Source organism: Macaca fascicularis, chromosome 12 (assembly GCF_037993035.2).
Source record: "Macaca fascicularis isolate 582-1 chromosome 12, T2T-MFA8v1.1".
Classification (NCBI taxonomy): Eukaryota; Metazoa; Chordata; class Mammalia; order Primates; family Cercopithecidae; genus Macaca; species Macaca fascicularis.
In genome coordinates, this window is record NC_088386.1 from 26,299,427 (window position 1) to 26,314,977 (window position 15,551).

Genomic DNA, 15,551 nt, shown 5'->3' on the forward strand with positions numbered 1-15,551 from the left:
TTTCCAGATTTCATCGGCGGATACTTCCTTTCTCACCATAGCCCTCTATAGGCTTCCAAATATCACTTTGCCAATTCCACAAGAACTGTCTTAACGAAAGGCTTCTTGAGGGGAAAGCTGTAACTCTGTGAGATGATTTCAGAGAACACAAAGAAGTTTCTCAGAAAGCTTCTTTCTCTTTGTTTTCGGAGGATATTTACTTTGGCCCTATAGTCTTCAAAGGGATCCGAAATATCTGTTCTCAGATTCCACAGGAATAAGGCTAGCAAAGAGATCCACGAAATACAGATGTAACTCTGTGAGTGGATGTCACATATCACAGAGCAGTTTCTCAGAAAGCTTCTTTCCAGATTTCATCTGAGGATATTTCCTTTTTCACCATAGCCTTCTATGGGCTTCCAAATATCACTTTGCCAATTCCACAAGAACTGTCTTAGCGAAAGGCTTCTTGACGGGAAACTGTAAGTCTGTGAGATGATTTCACAGAACACAAAGACGTTTCTCAAAAAGCTTCTTTCTCCTTGTTATGGTAGGGTATTTCCTTTGGCCCTATAGTCTTCAAAGGGATCCGAAATATCTGTTCTCAGATTTCACAGAAATAAGGCTAGCAAAGGGATCCACGAAATACAGATGTAACTCTCTGAGTGGAAGTCACATATCACAGAGCAGTTTCTCAGGAAGCTTCTTTCCAGATTTCATCGGAGGATATTTCCTTTTTCACCATAGCCCTCTATGGTCTTCCAAATATCACTTTGCCAATTCCACAAGAACTGTCTTAGCGAAAGGCTTCTTGAGGGGAAAGCTGTAACTCTGTGAGATGATTTCACAGAACAAAAGACGTATCTCAGAAAGCTTCTTTCTCTTTGTTATCGGAGGATAGTTCCTTTGGCCCTATTGTCTTCAAAGGGATCCGAAATATCTGTTCTCAGATTCCACAGAAATAAGGCTAGCAAAGAGATCCACGAAATACAGATGTAACTCTGTGAGTGGAAGTCACATATCACAGAGCAGTTTCTCAGAAAGCTTCTTTCCAGATTTCATCGGAGGATATTTCCTTTTTCACCCTAGCCCTCTATGGGCTTCCAAATATCACTTTGACAATTCCACAAGAACTGTCTTAGCGAAAGGCTTCTTGAGGGGAAAGCTGTAACTCTGTGAGATGATTTCACAGAACACAAAGAAGTTTTCAGAAAGCTTCTTTCTCTTTGTTATGGGAAGATATTTCCTTTGTCCCTACAGTCTTCAAAGGGATCCGAAATATCTGTTCTCAGATTCCACAGAAATAAGGCTAGCAAAGAGATCCACGAAATACAGATGTAAGTCTGTGAGTGGAAGTCACATATCACAGAGCAGTTTCTCAGAAAGCTTCTTTCCAGATTTCATCGGAGGATACTTCCTTTTTCACCATAGCCCTCTATGGGCTTCCAAATATCACTTTGCCAATTCCACAAGAACTGTCTTAACGAAAGGCTTCTTGAGGGGAAAGATGTAACTCTGTGAGATGATTTCACAGAACACAAAGAAGTTTCTCAGAAAGCTTCTTTCTCTTTGTTATGGGAGGATATTTCCTTTGTCCCTACAGTCTTCAAAGGGATCCGAAATATCTGTTCTCAGATTCCACAGAAATAAGGCTAGCAAAGAGATCCACGAAATACAGATGTAACTCTGTGAGTGGAAGTCACATATAACAGAGCAGTTTCTCAGAAAGCTTCTTTCCAGATTTCATCGGAGGATATTTCCTTTTTCACCTTAGCCCTCTATGGGCGTAAAAATATCACTTTGCCAATTCCACAAGAACTGTCTTAGCGAAAGGCTTCTTGAGGGGAAAGCTGTAACTCTGTGAGATGATTTCACAGAACACGAAGAATTTTCTCAGAAAGCTTCTTTCTCTTTGTTATCGGAGGATATTTCCTTTGGCCCTATAGTCTTCAAAGGGATCCGAAATATCTGTTCTCAGATTCCACCGAAGTAAGGTTAGCAAGGAGACCCACGAAATACACATGTAACTCTGTGAGTGGAAGTCACATATCACAGAGCAGTTTCTCAGAAAGCTTCTTTCCAGTTTTCATCTGAGGATATTTCCTTTTTCACCATAGCCCTCTATGGGTTTCCAAATATCACTTTGCCAATTCCACAAGAACTGTCTTAGCGAAAGGCTTCTTGAAGGGAAAGCTGTAACTCTGTGAGATGATTTCACAGAACACAAAGAAGTTTCTCAGAAAGCTTCTTTCTCTTTGTTATCGGAGGATATTTACTTTGGCTCTATAGTCTTCAAAGGGATCCGAAATATCTGTTCTCAGATTCCACAGAAATAAGGCTAGCAAAGAGACCCACGAAATACAGATGTAACTCTGTGAGTGAAAGTCACATATCACACAGGAGTTTCTCAGGAAGCTTCTTTCCAGATTTCATCGGAGGATATTTCCTTTTTCAATATAGCCCTCTATGGGCTTCCAAATATCACTTTGCCAATTCCACAAGAACTGTCTTAGCGAAAGGCTTCTTGAGGGGAAAGCTGTAACTCTGTGAGATGATTTCACAGAACACAAAGAAGTTTCTCAGAAAGCTTCTTTCTCTTTGTTATCGGAGGATATTTCCTTTGGCCCTATAGTCTTCAAAGGGATCCGAAATATCTGTTCTCAGATTCCACAGAAATAAGGCTAGCAAAGAGATCCACGAAATACCGATGTAACTCTGTGAGTGGAAGTCACATATCCCAGAGCAGTTTCTCAGAAAGCTTCTTTCGAGATTTCATCGGAGGATATTTTCTTTTTCACCTTAGCCCTCTAAGGGCTTACAAATATCACTTTGACAATTCCACAAGAACTGTCTTAGCGAAAGGCTTCTTGAGGGGAAAGCTGTAACTCTGTGAGATGATTTCACAGAACACAAAGAAGTTTTCAGAAAGCTTCTTTCTCTTTGTTATGGGAGGATATTTACTTTGTCCCTACAGTCTTCAAAGGGATCCGAAATATCTGTTCTCAGATTCCACAGAAATAAGGCTAGCAAAGAGATCCACGAAATACAGATGTAACTCTGTGAGTGGAAGTCACATATCACAGAGCAGTTTCTCAGAAAGCTTCTTTCCAGATTTCATCGGAGGATATTTCCTTTTTCACCAAAGCCCTCTATGGGCTTCCAAATATCACTTTGCCAATTCCACAAGAACTGTCTTAGCGAAAGGCTTCTTGAGGGGAAAGCTGTAACTCTGTGAGATGATTTCACAGAACACAAAGAAGTTTCTCAGAAAGCTTCTTTCTCTTTGTTATCGGAGGATATTTCCTTTGGCCCTATAGTCTTCAAAGGGATCCGAAATATCTGTTCTCAGATTCCACAGAAATAAGGCTAGCAAAGAGATCCACGAAATACAGATGTAACTCTGTGAATGGAAGTCACATATCACAGAGCATTTTCTCAGAAAGCTTCTTTCCAGATTTCATCGGAGGATATTTCCTTTTTCACCATAGCCCTCTATGGGCTTCCAAATATCACTTTGCCAATTCCACAAGAACTGTCTTAGCGAAAGGCTTCTTGAGGGGAAAGCTGTAACTCTGTGAGATGATTTCACAGAACACAAAGAAGTTTCTCAGAAAGCCTCTTTCTCTTTGTTATCGGAGGATATATCCTTTGGCCCTATAGTCTTCAAAGGGATCCGAAATATCTGTTCTCAGATTCCACAGAAATAAGGCTAGCAAAGAGATCCACGAAATACAGATGTAACTCTGTGAGTGGAAGTCACATATCACAGAGCAGTTTCTCAGAAAGCTTCTCTCCAGATATCATCGGAGGATATTTCCTTTTTCACCGTAGCCCTCTATGGGCTTCCAAATATCACTATGCCAATTCCACAGGAACTGTCTTAGCGAAAGGCTTCTTGAGGGGAAAGCTGTAACTCTGTGAGATGATTTCACCAAACACAATGAATTTTCTCAAAAAGCTTCTTTCTCTTTTTAATTGGAGGATATTTCCTTTGGCCCTATAGTCTTCAAAGGGATCCGAAATATCTGTTCTCAGATTCCACAGAAATAAGGCTAGCAAAGAGATCCACGAAATACAGATGTAACTCTGTGAGTGGAAGTCACATATCACAGAGCAGTTTCTCAGAAAGCTTCTTTCCAGATTTCATCTGTGGATATTTCCTTTTTCACCATAGCCCTCTATGGGCTTCCAAATATCACTTTGCCAATTCCACAAGAACTGTCTTAGCGAAAGGCTTCTTGAGAGGAAAGCTGTAACTCTGTGAGATGATTTCACAGAACACAAAGAAGTTTCTCAGAAAGCTTCTTTCTCTTTGTTATCGGAGGATATTTCCTTTGGCCTTATAGTCTTCAAAGGGATCCGAAATATCTGCTCTCAGATTCCACAGAAATAAGGCTAGCAAAGAGATCCACGAAATACAGATGTAACTCTGTGAGTGGAAGTCACATATCACAGAGTAGTTTCTCAGAAAGCTTCTTTCCAGATTTCATCGGAGGATATTTCCTTTTTCACCATAGCCCTCTATGGGCTTCCCAATATCACTTTTCCAATTCCACAAGAACTGTCTTAGTGAAAGGCTTCTTGAGGGGAAAGCTGTAACTCTGTGAGATGATTTCACAGAACACAAAGAAGTTTCTCAGAAAGCTTCTTTCTCTTTGTTATGGGAGGATATTTCCTTTGGCCCTATAGTCTTCAAAGGGATCCGAAATATCTGTTCTCAGATTCCACAGAAATAAGGCTAGCAAAGAGATCTACGAAATACAGATGTAACTCTGTGAGTGGAAGTCACATATCACAGAGCAGTTTCTCATAAAGCTTCTTTCCAGATTTCATCGGAGGATATTTCCTTTTTCACCATAGCCCTCTATGGGCTTCCAAATATCACTTTGTCAATTCCACAAGAACTGCCTTAGCGAAAGGCATCTTGAGGGGAAAGCTGTAACTCTGTGAGATGATTTCACCGAACACAATGAAGTTTCTCAGAAAACTTCTTTCTCTTTTTAATCGGAGGATATTTTCTTTGGCCCTATAGTCTTCAAAAGGATCCGAAATATCTGTTCTCATATTCCACAGAAATAAGGCTAGCAAAGAGATCCAGGAAATACAGATGTAACTCTGTGAGTGGAAGTCACATATCACAGAGCAGTTTCTCAGAAAGCTTCTTTCCAGATTTCATCGGAGAATACTTCCTTTATCACCGTAGCCCTCTATCGGCTTCCAAATATCACTTTGCCAATTCCACAAGAACTGTCTTAACGAAAGGCTTCTTGAGGGGAAAGCTGTAACTCTGTGAGATGATTTCACAGAACACAAAGAAGTTTCTCAGAAAGCTTCTTTCTCTTTGTTATCGGAGGATATTTCCTTTGGCCCTATAGTCTTCAATGGGATCTGAAACATCTGTTCTCAGATTCCACAGAAATAAGGCTAGCAAAGAGATCCACGAAATACAGATGTAACTCTGTGAGTGGAAGTCACATATCACAGAGCAGTTTCTCAGAAAGCTTCTTTCCAGATTTCATCTGAGGATATTTCCTTTTTCACCATAGCCCTCTATGGGCTTCCAAATATCACTTTGCCAATTCCACAAGAACTGTCTTAGCGAAAGGCTTCTTGAGGGGAAAGCTGTAACTCTGTGAGATGATTTCACAGAACACAAAGAAGTTTCTCAGAAAGCTTCTTTCTCTTTGTTATCGGAGGATATTTCCTTTGGCCCTATAGTCTTCAAAGGGATCCGAAATATCTGTTCTCAGATTCCACAGAAATAAGGCTAGCAAAGAGATCCACGAAATACAGATGTAACTCTGTGAGTGGAAGTCACATATCCCAGAGCAGTTTCTCAGAAAGCTTCTTTCCAGATTTCATCGAAGGATATTTCCTTTTTCACCATAGCCCTCTATGGGCTTCCAAATATCACTTTGCCAATTCCACAAGAACTGTCTTAGCGAAAGGCTTCTTGAGGGGAAAGCTGTAACTCTGTGAGATGATTTCACAGAACACAAAGAAGTTTCTCAGAAAGCTTCTTTCTCTTTGTTATCGGAGGATATTTCCTTTGGCCCTATAGTCTTCAAAGGGATCCGAAATATCTGTTCTCAGATTCCACAGAAATAAGGCTAGCAAAGAGATCCACGAAATACAGATGTAACTCTGTGAGTGGAAGTCACATATCACAGAGCAGTTTCTCAGAAAGCTTCTTTCCAGATTTCATCGGAGAATACTTCCTTTTTCACCATAGCCCTCTATCGGCTTCCAAATATCACTTTGCCAATTCGACAAGAACTGTCTTAACGAAAGGCTTCTTGAGGGGAAAGCTGTAACTCTGTGAGATGATTTCACAGAACACAAAGAAGTTTCTCAGAAAGCTTCTTTCTCTTTGTTATCGGAGGATATTTCCTTTGGCCCTATAGACTTCAAAGGGATCTGAAATATCTGTTCTCAGATTCCACACAAATAAGGCTAGCAAAGAGATCCACGAAATGCAGATGTAACTCTGTGAGTGGAAGTCACATATCACAGAGCAGTTTCTCAGAAAGCTTCTTTCCAGATTTCATCGGAGGATATTTCCTTTTTCACCATAGCCCTCTATGGGCTTCCAAATATCACTTTGCCATTCCACAAGAACTGTCTTAGCGAAAGGCTTCTTGAGGGGAAAGCTGTAACTCTGTGAGATGATTTCACAGAACACAAAGAAATTTTCAGAAAGCTTCTTTCTCTTTGTTGTGGGAGGATATTTCCTTTGTCCCTACAGTCTTCAAAGGGATCCGAAATATCTGTTCTCAGATTCCACAGAAATAAGGCTAGCAAAGAGATCCACGAAATACAGATGTAACTCTGTGAGTGGAAGTCACATATCACAGAGCAGTTTCTCAGAAAGCTTCTTTCCAGATTTCATCGGAGGATATTTCCTTTTTCACCCTAGCCCTCTATGGGCTTCCAAATATCACTTTGCCAATTCCACAAGAACTGTCTTAGCGAAAGGCTTCTTGAGGGGAAAGCTGTAACTCTGTGAGATGATTTCACAGAACACAAAGAAGTTTTCAGAAAGCTTCTTTCTCTTTGTTATGGGAGGATATTTCCTTTGTCCCTACAGTCTTCAAAGGGATCCGAAATATCTGTTCTCAGATTCCACAGAAATAAGGCTAGCAAAGAGATCCACGAAATACAGATGTAACTCTGTGAGTGGAAGTCACATATCCCAGAGGAGTTTCTCAGAAAGCTTCTTTCCAGATTTCATCGGAGGATATTTCCTTTTTCACCCTAGCCCTCTATGGGCTTCCAAATATCACTTTGCCAATTCCACAAGAACTGTCTTAGCGAAAGGCTTCTTGAGGGGAAAGCTGTAACTCTGTGAGATGATTTCACAGAACACAAAGAAGTTTCTCAGAAAGCTTCTTTCTCTTTGTTATGGGAGGATATTTCCTTTGGCCCTATAGTCTTCAAAGGGATCCGAAATATCTGTTCTCAGATTCCACAGAAATAAGGCTAGCAAAGAGATCCACGAAATACAGATGTAATTCTGTGAGTGGAAGTCACATATCCCAGAGCAGTTTCTCAGAAAGCTTCTTTCCAGATTTCATCTGAGGATATTTCCTTTTTGACCATACTCCTCTAAGGGCTTCCAAATATCACTTTGACAATTCCACAAGAACTGTCTTAGCGAAAGGCTTCTTGAGGGGAAAGCTGTAACTCTGTGAGATGATTTCACAGAACACAAAGAAGTTTTCAGAAAGCTTCTTTCCCTTTTTTATGGGAGGATATTTCCTTTGTCCCTTCAGTCTTCAAAGGGATCCGAAATATCTGTTCTCAGATTCCACAGAAAAAAGGCTAGCAAAGAGATCCACGAAATACAGATGTAACTCTGTGAGTGGAAGTCACATATCACAGAGCAGTTTCTCAGAAAGCTTCTTTCCAGATTTCATCGGAGGATATTTCCTTTTTCACCCTAGCCCTCTACGGGCTTCCAAATATCACTTTGCCAATTCCACAAGAACTGTCTTAGCGAAAGGCTTCTTGAGGGGAAAGCTGTAACTCTGTGAGATGATTTCACAGAACACAAAGAAGTTTCTCCGAAAGCTTCTTTCTCTTTGTTATCGGGGAATATTTCCTTTGGCCCTATAGTCTTCAAACGGATCCGAAATATCTGTTCTCAGATTCCACAGAAATAAGGCTAGCAAAGAGATCCACGAAATACAGATGTAACTCTGTGAGTGGAAGTCACATATCACAGAGCAGTTTCTCAGAAAGCTTCTTTCCAGATTTCATCGGAGGATATTTCCTTTTTCACCATATCCCTCTATGGGCTTCCATATATCACTTTGCCAATTCCACAAGAACTGTCTTAGCGAAAGGTTTCTTGAGGGGAAAGCTGTAACGCTGTGAGATGATTTCACAGAATACAAAGAAGTTTCTCAGAAAGCCTCTTTCTCTTTGTTATGGGAGGATATTTCCTTTGGCCCAATAGTCTTCAAAGGGATCCGAAATATCTGCTCTCAGATTCCACAGAAATAAGGCTAGCAAAGAGATCCACGAAATACAGATGTAACTCTGTGAGTGGAAGTCACATATCACAGAGCAGTTTCTCACAAAGCTTCTTTCCAGATTTCATCGGAGGATATTTCCCTTTTCACCCTAGCCCTCTACGGGCTTCCAAATATCACTTTGCCAATTCCAAAAGAACTGTCTTAGCGAAAGGCTTCTTGAGGGGAAAGCTGTAACTCTGTGAGATGATTTCACAGAACACAAAGAAGTTTCTCAGAAAGCTTCTTTCTCTTTGTTATCGGAGGATATTTCCTTTGGCCCTATAGTCTTCAAAGGGATCCGAAATATCTGTTCTCAGATTCCACAGAAATAAGGCTAGTAAAGAGATCCACGAAATACAGATGTAACTCTGTGAGTGGAAGTCACATATCACAGAGCAGTTTCTCAGAAAACTTCTTTGCAGATTTCATCGGAGGATATTTCCTTTTTCAACATAGCCCTCTATGGGCTTCCAAATATCAGTTGGCCAATTCCACAAGAACTGTCTTAGCGAAAGGCTTCTTGAGGGGAAAGCTGTAACTCTGTGAGATGATTTCACAGAATACAAAGAAGTTTCTCAGAAAGCTTCTTTCTCTTTGTTATCGGAGGATATTTCCTTTGGCCCTATAGTCTTCAAAGGGATCCGAAATATCTGTTCTCAGATTCCACAGAAATAAGGCTAGCAAAGAGATCCACGAAATACAGATGTAACTCTGTGAGTGGAAGTCACATATCACAGAGCAGTTTCTCAGAAAGCTTCTTTCCAGATTTCATCGGAGGATATTTCCTTTTTCACCATAGCCCTCTATGGGCTTCCAAATATCACTTTGCCAATACCACAAGAACTCTCTTAGCGAAAGGCTTCTTGAGGGGAAAGCTGTAACTCTGTGATATGATTTCACAGAACACAAAGAAGTTTCTCAGAAAGCTTCTTTCTCTTTGTTATCGGAGGATATTTCCTTTGGCCCTATAGTCTTCAAAGGGATCCGAAATATCTGTTCTCAGATTCCACAGAAATAAGGCTAGCAAAGAGATCCACGAAATACAGATGTAACTCTGTGAGTGGAAGTCACATATCCCAGAGCAGTTTCTCAGAAAGCTTCTTTCCAGATTTCATCGGAGGATATTTCCTTTTTCACCATAGCCCTCTATGGGCTTCCAAATATCACTTTGCCAATTCCACAAGAACTGTGTTAGCGAAAGGCTTCTTGAGGGAAAAGCTGTAACTCTGTGAGGTTATTTCACAGAACTCAAAGAAGTTTCTCATAAAGCTTCTTTCTCTTTGTTATGGGAGGATATTTCCTTTGGCCCTATAGTGTTCAAAGGGAACCGAAATATCTGTTCTCAGATTCCACAGAAATAAGGCTAGCAAAGAGATCCACGAAATACAGATGTAACTCTGTGACTGGAAGTCACATATCACAGAGCAGTTTCTCAGAAAGCTTCTTTCCAGATTTCATTGGAGGATATTTTCTTTTTCACCATAGCCCTCTATGGGCTTCCAAATATCACTTTGCCAATTCCACAAGAACTGTCTTAGCCAAAGGCTTCTTGAGGGGAAAGCTGTAACTCTGTGAGATGATTTCACAGAACACAAAGAAGTTTCTCAGAAAGCTTCTTTCTTTTTGTTTTCGGAGGATATTTCCTTTGGCATTATAGTCCTCAAAGGGATATGAAATATCTGTTCTCGTATTCCACAGAAATAAGGCTAGCAAAGAGATCCACGAAATACAGATGTAACTCTGTGAGTGGAAGTCACATATCACAGAGCAGTTTCTGAGAAAGCTTCTTTCCAGATTTCATCGGAGGATATTTCCTTTTTCACCGTTGCCCTCTAGGGCTTCCAAGTATCACTTTTCCAATTGCACAAGAACTGTGTTAGCGAAAGGCTTCTTGAGGGGAAAGCTGTAACTCTGAGAGATGATTTCACAGAACACAAAGAAGTTTCTCAGAAAGCTTCTATCTCTTTGTTATCGGAGAATATTTCCTTTGGCCCTGTAGTCTTCAAAGGGATCCGAAATATCTGTTCTCAGATTCCACAGAAATAAGGCTAGCAAAGAGATCCACGAAATACACATGTAACTCTGTGAGTGGAAGTCACATATCACAGAGCAGTTTCTCAGAAAGCTTCTTTCCAGATTTCATCGGAGGATATTTCCTTTTTCACCATAGCCCTCTATGGGCTTCCAAGTATCACTTTTCCAATTCCACAAGAACTGTCTTAGCGAAAGGCTTCTTGAGGGGAAAGCTGTAACTCTCTGTGATGATTTCACAGAACACAAAGAAGTTTCTCAGAAAGCTTCTTTCTCTTTGTTATGGGAGGATATTTCCTTTGGCCCTATAGTCTTCAAAGGGATCCGAAATATCTTTTCTCAGATTCCACAGAAATAAGGCTAGCAAAGAGACCCACGAAATACAGATGTAACTCTGTGACTGGAAGTCACATATCACAGAGCAGTTTCTCAGAAAGCTTCTTTCCAGATTTCATTGGAGGATATTTCCTTTTTCACCATAGCCCTCTATGGGCTTCCAAATATCACTTTTCCAATTCCACAAGAACTGTCTTAGCGAAAGGCTTCTTGAGGGGAAAACTGTAACTCTGTGAGATGATTTCACAGAACACAAAGAAGTTTCTCAGGAAGCTTCTTTCTCTTTGTTATGGGAGGATATTTCCTTTGGCCCTATCGTCTTCAATGGGATTCTAAATATCTGCTCTCAGATTCCACAGAAATAAGGCTAGCAAAGAGATCCACGAAATACAGATGTAACTCTGTGAGTGGAAGTCACATATCACAGAGCAGTTTCTCAGAAAGCTTCTTTCCAGATTTCATCGGAGGATATTTCCTTTTTCACCATAGCCCTCTATGGGCTTCCAAATATCACTTCGCCAATTCCACAAGAACTGTCTTAGCGAAAGGCTTCTTGAGGGGAAAGCTGTAACTCTGTGAGATGATTTCACAGAACACAAAGAAGTTTCTCAGAAAGCTTCTTTCTCTTTGTTATGGGAGGAAATTTCCTTTGTCCCTATAGTCTTCAAACGGATCCGAAATATCTGTTCTCAGATTCCACAGAAATAAGGCTAGCAAAGAGATCCACGAAATACAGATGTAACTCTGTGAGTGGAAGTCACATATCACAGAGCGGTTTCTCAGAAAGCTTCTTTCCAGATTTCATCGGAGGATATTTCCTTTTTCACCATAGCCTTCTATGGGCTTCCAAATATCACTTTGCCAATTCCACAAGAACTGTCTTAGCGAAAGGCTTCTTGAGGGGAAAGCTGTAACTCTGTGAGATGATTTCACAGAACACTAAGAAGTTTCTCAGAAAGCTTCTTTCTCTTTGTTATCGGAGGATATTTCCTTTCCCTATAGTCTTCAAACGGATCCGAAATATCTGTTCTCAGATTCCACAGAAATAAGGCTAGCAAAGAGATCCACGAAATACAGATGTAACTCTGTGAGTGGAAGTCACATATCACAGAACAGTTTCTCAGAAAGCTTCTTTCCAGATTTCATCGGAGGATATTTCCTTTTTCACCATAGCCTTCTATGGGCTTCCAAATATCACTTTGCCAATTCCACAAGAACTGTCTTAGCGAAAGGCTTCTTGAGGGGAAAGCTGTAACTCTGTGAGATGATTTCACAGAACACAAAGAAGTTTCTCAGAAAGCTTCTTTCTCTTTGTTATCGTAGGATATTTCCTTTGGCCCTATAGTCTTCAAAGGAATCGGAAATATCTGTTCTCAGGTTCCACAAGAATAAGGCTAGCAAAGAGATCCACGAAATACAGATGTAACTCTGTGAGTGCAAGTCACATATCACAGAATAGTTTCTCAGAAAGCTTCTTTCCAGATTTCATCGGAGGATATTTCCTTTTTCACCATAGCCCTCTATGGGCTTCCAAATATCACTTTGCCAATTCCACAAGAACTGTCTTAGCGAAAGGCTTCTTGAGGGGAAAGCTGTAACTCTGTGAGAGGATTTCACAGAACACAAAGAAGTTTCTCAGAAAGCTTCTTTCTCTTTGTTATCGGAGGATATTTCCTTTGGCCCTATAGTCTTCAAAGGGATCCGAAATATCTGTTCTCAGATTCCACAGAAATAAGGCTAGCAAAGAGATCCACGAAATACCGATGTAACTCTGTGAGTGGAAGTCACATATCCCAGAGCACTTTCTCAGAAAGCTTCTTTCGAGATTTCATCGGAGGATATTTTCTTTTTCACCTTAGCCCTCTAAGGGCTTACAAATATCACTTTGACAATTCCACAAGAACTGTCTTAGCGAAAGGCTTCTTGAGGGGAAAGCTGTAACTCTGTGAGATGATTTCACAGAACACAAAGAAGTTTTCAGAAAGCTTCTTTCTCTTTGTTATGGGAGGATATTTACTTTGTCCCTACAGTCTTCAAAGGGATCCGAAATATCTGTTCTCAGATTCCACAGAAATAAGGCTAGCAAAGAGATCCACGAAATACAGATGTAACTCTGTGAGTGGAAGTCACATATCCCAGAGCAGTTTCTCAGAAAGCTTCTTTCCAGATTTCATCGGAGGATATTTCCTTTTTCACCCTAGCCCTCTATGGGCTTCCAAATATCACTTTGCCAATTCCACAAGAACTGTCTTAGCGAAAGGCTTCTTGAGGGGAAAGCTGTAACTCTGTGAGATGATTTCACAGAACCCAAAGAAGTTTCTCAGAAAGCTTCTTTCTCTTTGTTATGGGAGGATATTTCCTTTGGCCCTATAGTCTTCAAAGGGATCCGAAATATCTGTTCTCAGATTCCACAGAAATAAGGCTAGCAAAGAGATCCACGAAATACACATGCAACTCTGTGAATGGAAGTCACATATCACAGAGCATTTTCTCAGAAAGCTTCTTTCCAGATTTCATCGGAGGATATTTCCTTTTTCACCATAGCCCTCTATGGGCTTCCAAATATCACTTTGCCAATTCCACAAGAACTGTCTTAGCGAAAGGCTTCTTGAGGGGAAAGCTGTAACTCTGTGAGATGATTTCACAGAACACAAAGAAGTTTCTCAGAAAGACTCTTTCTCTTTGTTATCGGAGGATATATCCTTTGGCCCTATAGTCTTCAAAGGGATCCGAAATATCTGTTCTCAGATTCCACAGAAATAAGGCTAGCAAAGAGATCCACGAAATACAGATGTAACTCTGTGAGTGGAAGTCACATATCACAGAGCAGTTTCTCAGAAAGCTTCTTTCCAGATATCATCGGAGGATATTTCCTTTTTCACCATAGCCCTCTATGGGCTTCCAAATATCACTATGCCAATTCCACAGGAACTGTCTTAGCGAAAGGCTTCTTGAGGGGAAAGCTGTAACTCTGTGAGATGATTTCACCAAACACAATGAATTTTCTCAAAAAGCTTCTTTCTCTTTTTAATTGGAGGATATTTCCTTTGGCCCTATAGTCTTCAAAGGGATCCGAAATATCTGTTCTCAGATTCCACAGAAATAAGGCTAGCAAAGAGATCCACGAAATACAGATGTAACTCTGTGAGTGGAAGTCACATATCACAGAGCAGTTTCTCAGAAAGCTTCTTTCCAGATTTCATCTGTGGATATTTCCTTTTTCACCATAGCCCTCTATGGGCTTCCAAATATCACTTTGCCAATTCCACAAGAACTGTCTTAGCGAAAGGCTTCTTGAGGGGAAAGCTGTAACTCTGTGAGATGATTTCACAGAACACAAAGAAGTTTCTCAGAAAGCTTCTTTCTCTTTGTTATCGGAGGATATTTCCTTTGGCCTTATAGTCTTCAAAGGGATCCGAAATATCTGCTCTCAGATTCCACAGAAATAAGGCTAGCAAAGAGATCCACGAAATACAGATGTAACTCTGTGAGTGGAAGTCACATATCACAGAGTAGTTTCTCAGAAAGCTTCTTTCCAGATTTCATCGGAGGATATTTCCTTTTTCACCATAGCCCTCTATGGGCTTCCCAATATCACTTTTCCAATTCCACAAGAACTGTCTTAGTGAAAGGCTTCTTGAGGGGAAAGCTGTAACTCTGTGAGATGATTTCACAGAACACAAAGAAGTTTCTCAGAAAGCTTCTTTCTCTTTGTTATGGGAGGATATTTCCTTTGGCCCTATAGTCTTCAAAGGGATCCGAAATATCTGTTCTCAGATTCCACAGAAATAAGGCTAGCAAAGAGATCTACGAAATACAGATGTAACTCTGTGAGTGGAAGTCACATATCACAGAGCAGTTTCTCAGAAAGCTTCTTTCCAGATTTCATCGGAGGATATTTCCTTTTTCACCATAGCCCTCTATGGGCTTCCAAATATCACTTTGTCAATTCCACAAGAACTGCCTTAGCGAAAGGCATCTTGAGGGGAAAGCTGTAACTCTGTGAGATGATTTCACCGAACACAATGAAGTTTCTCAGAAAACTTCTTTCTCTTTTTAATCGGAGGATATTTTCTTTGGCCCTATTCTTCAAAAGGATCCGAAATATCTGTTCTCATATTCCACAGAAATAAGGCTAGCAAAGAGATCCACGAAATACAGATGTAACTCTGTGAGTGGAAGTCACATATCACAGAGCAGTTTCTCAGAAAGCTTCTTTCCAGATTTCATCGGAGAATACTTCCTTTATCACCGTAGCCCTCTATCGGCTTCCAAATATCACTTTGCCAATTCCACAAGAACTGTCTTAACGAAAGGCTTCTTGAGGGGAAAGCTGTAACTCTGTGAGATGATTTCACAGAACACAAAGAAGTTTCTCAGAAAGCTTCTTTCTCTTTGTTATCGGAGGATATTTCCTTTGGCCCTATAGTCTTCAATGGGATCTGAAACATCTGTTCTCAGATTCCACAGAAATAAGGCTAGCAAAGAGACCCACGAAATACAGATGTAACTCTGTGAGTGGAAGTCACATATCACAGAGCAGTTTCTCAGAAAGCTTCTTTCCAGATTTCATCTGAGGATATTTCCTTTTTCACCATAGCCCTCTATGGGCTTCCAAATATCACTTTGCCAATTCCACAAGAACTGTCTTAGCGAAAGGCTTCTTGAGGGGAAAGCTGTAACTCTGTG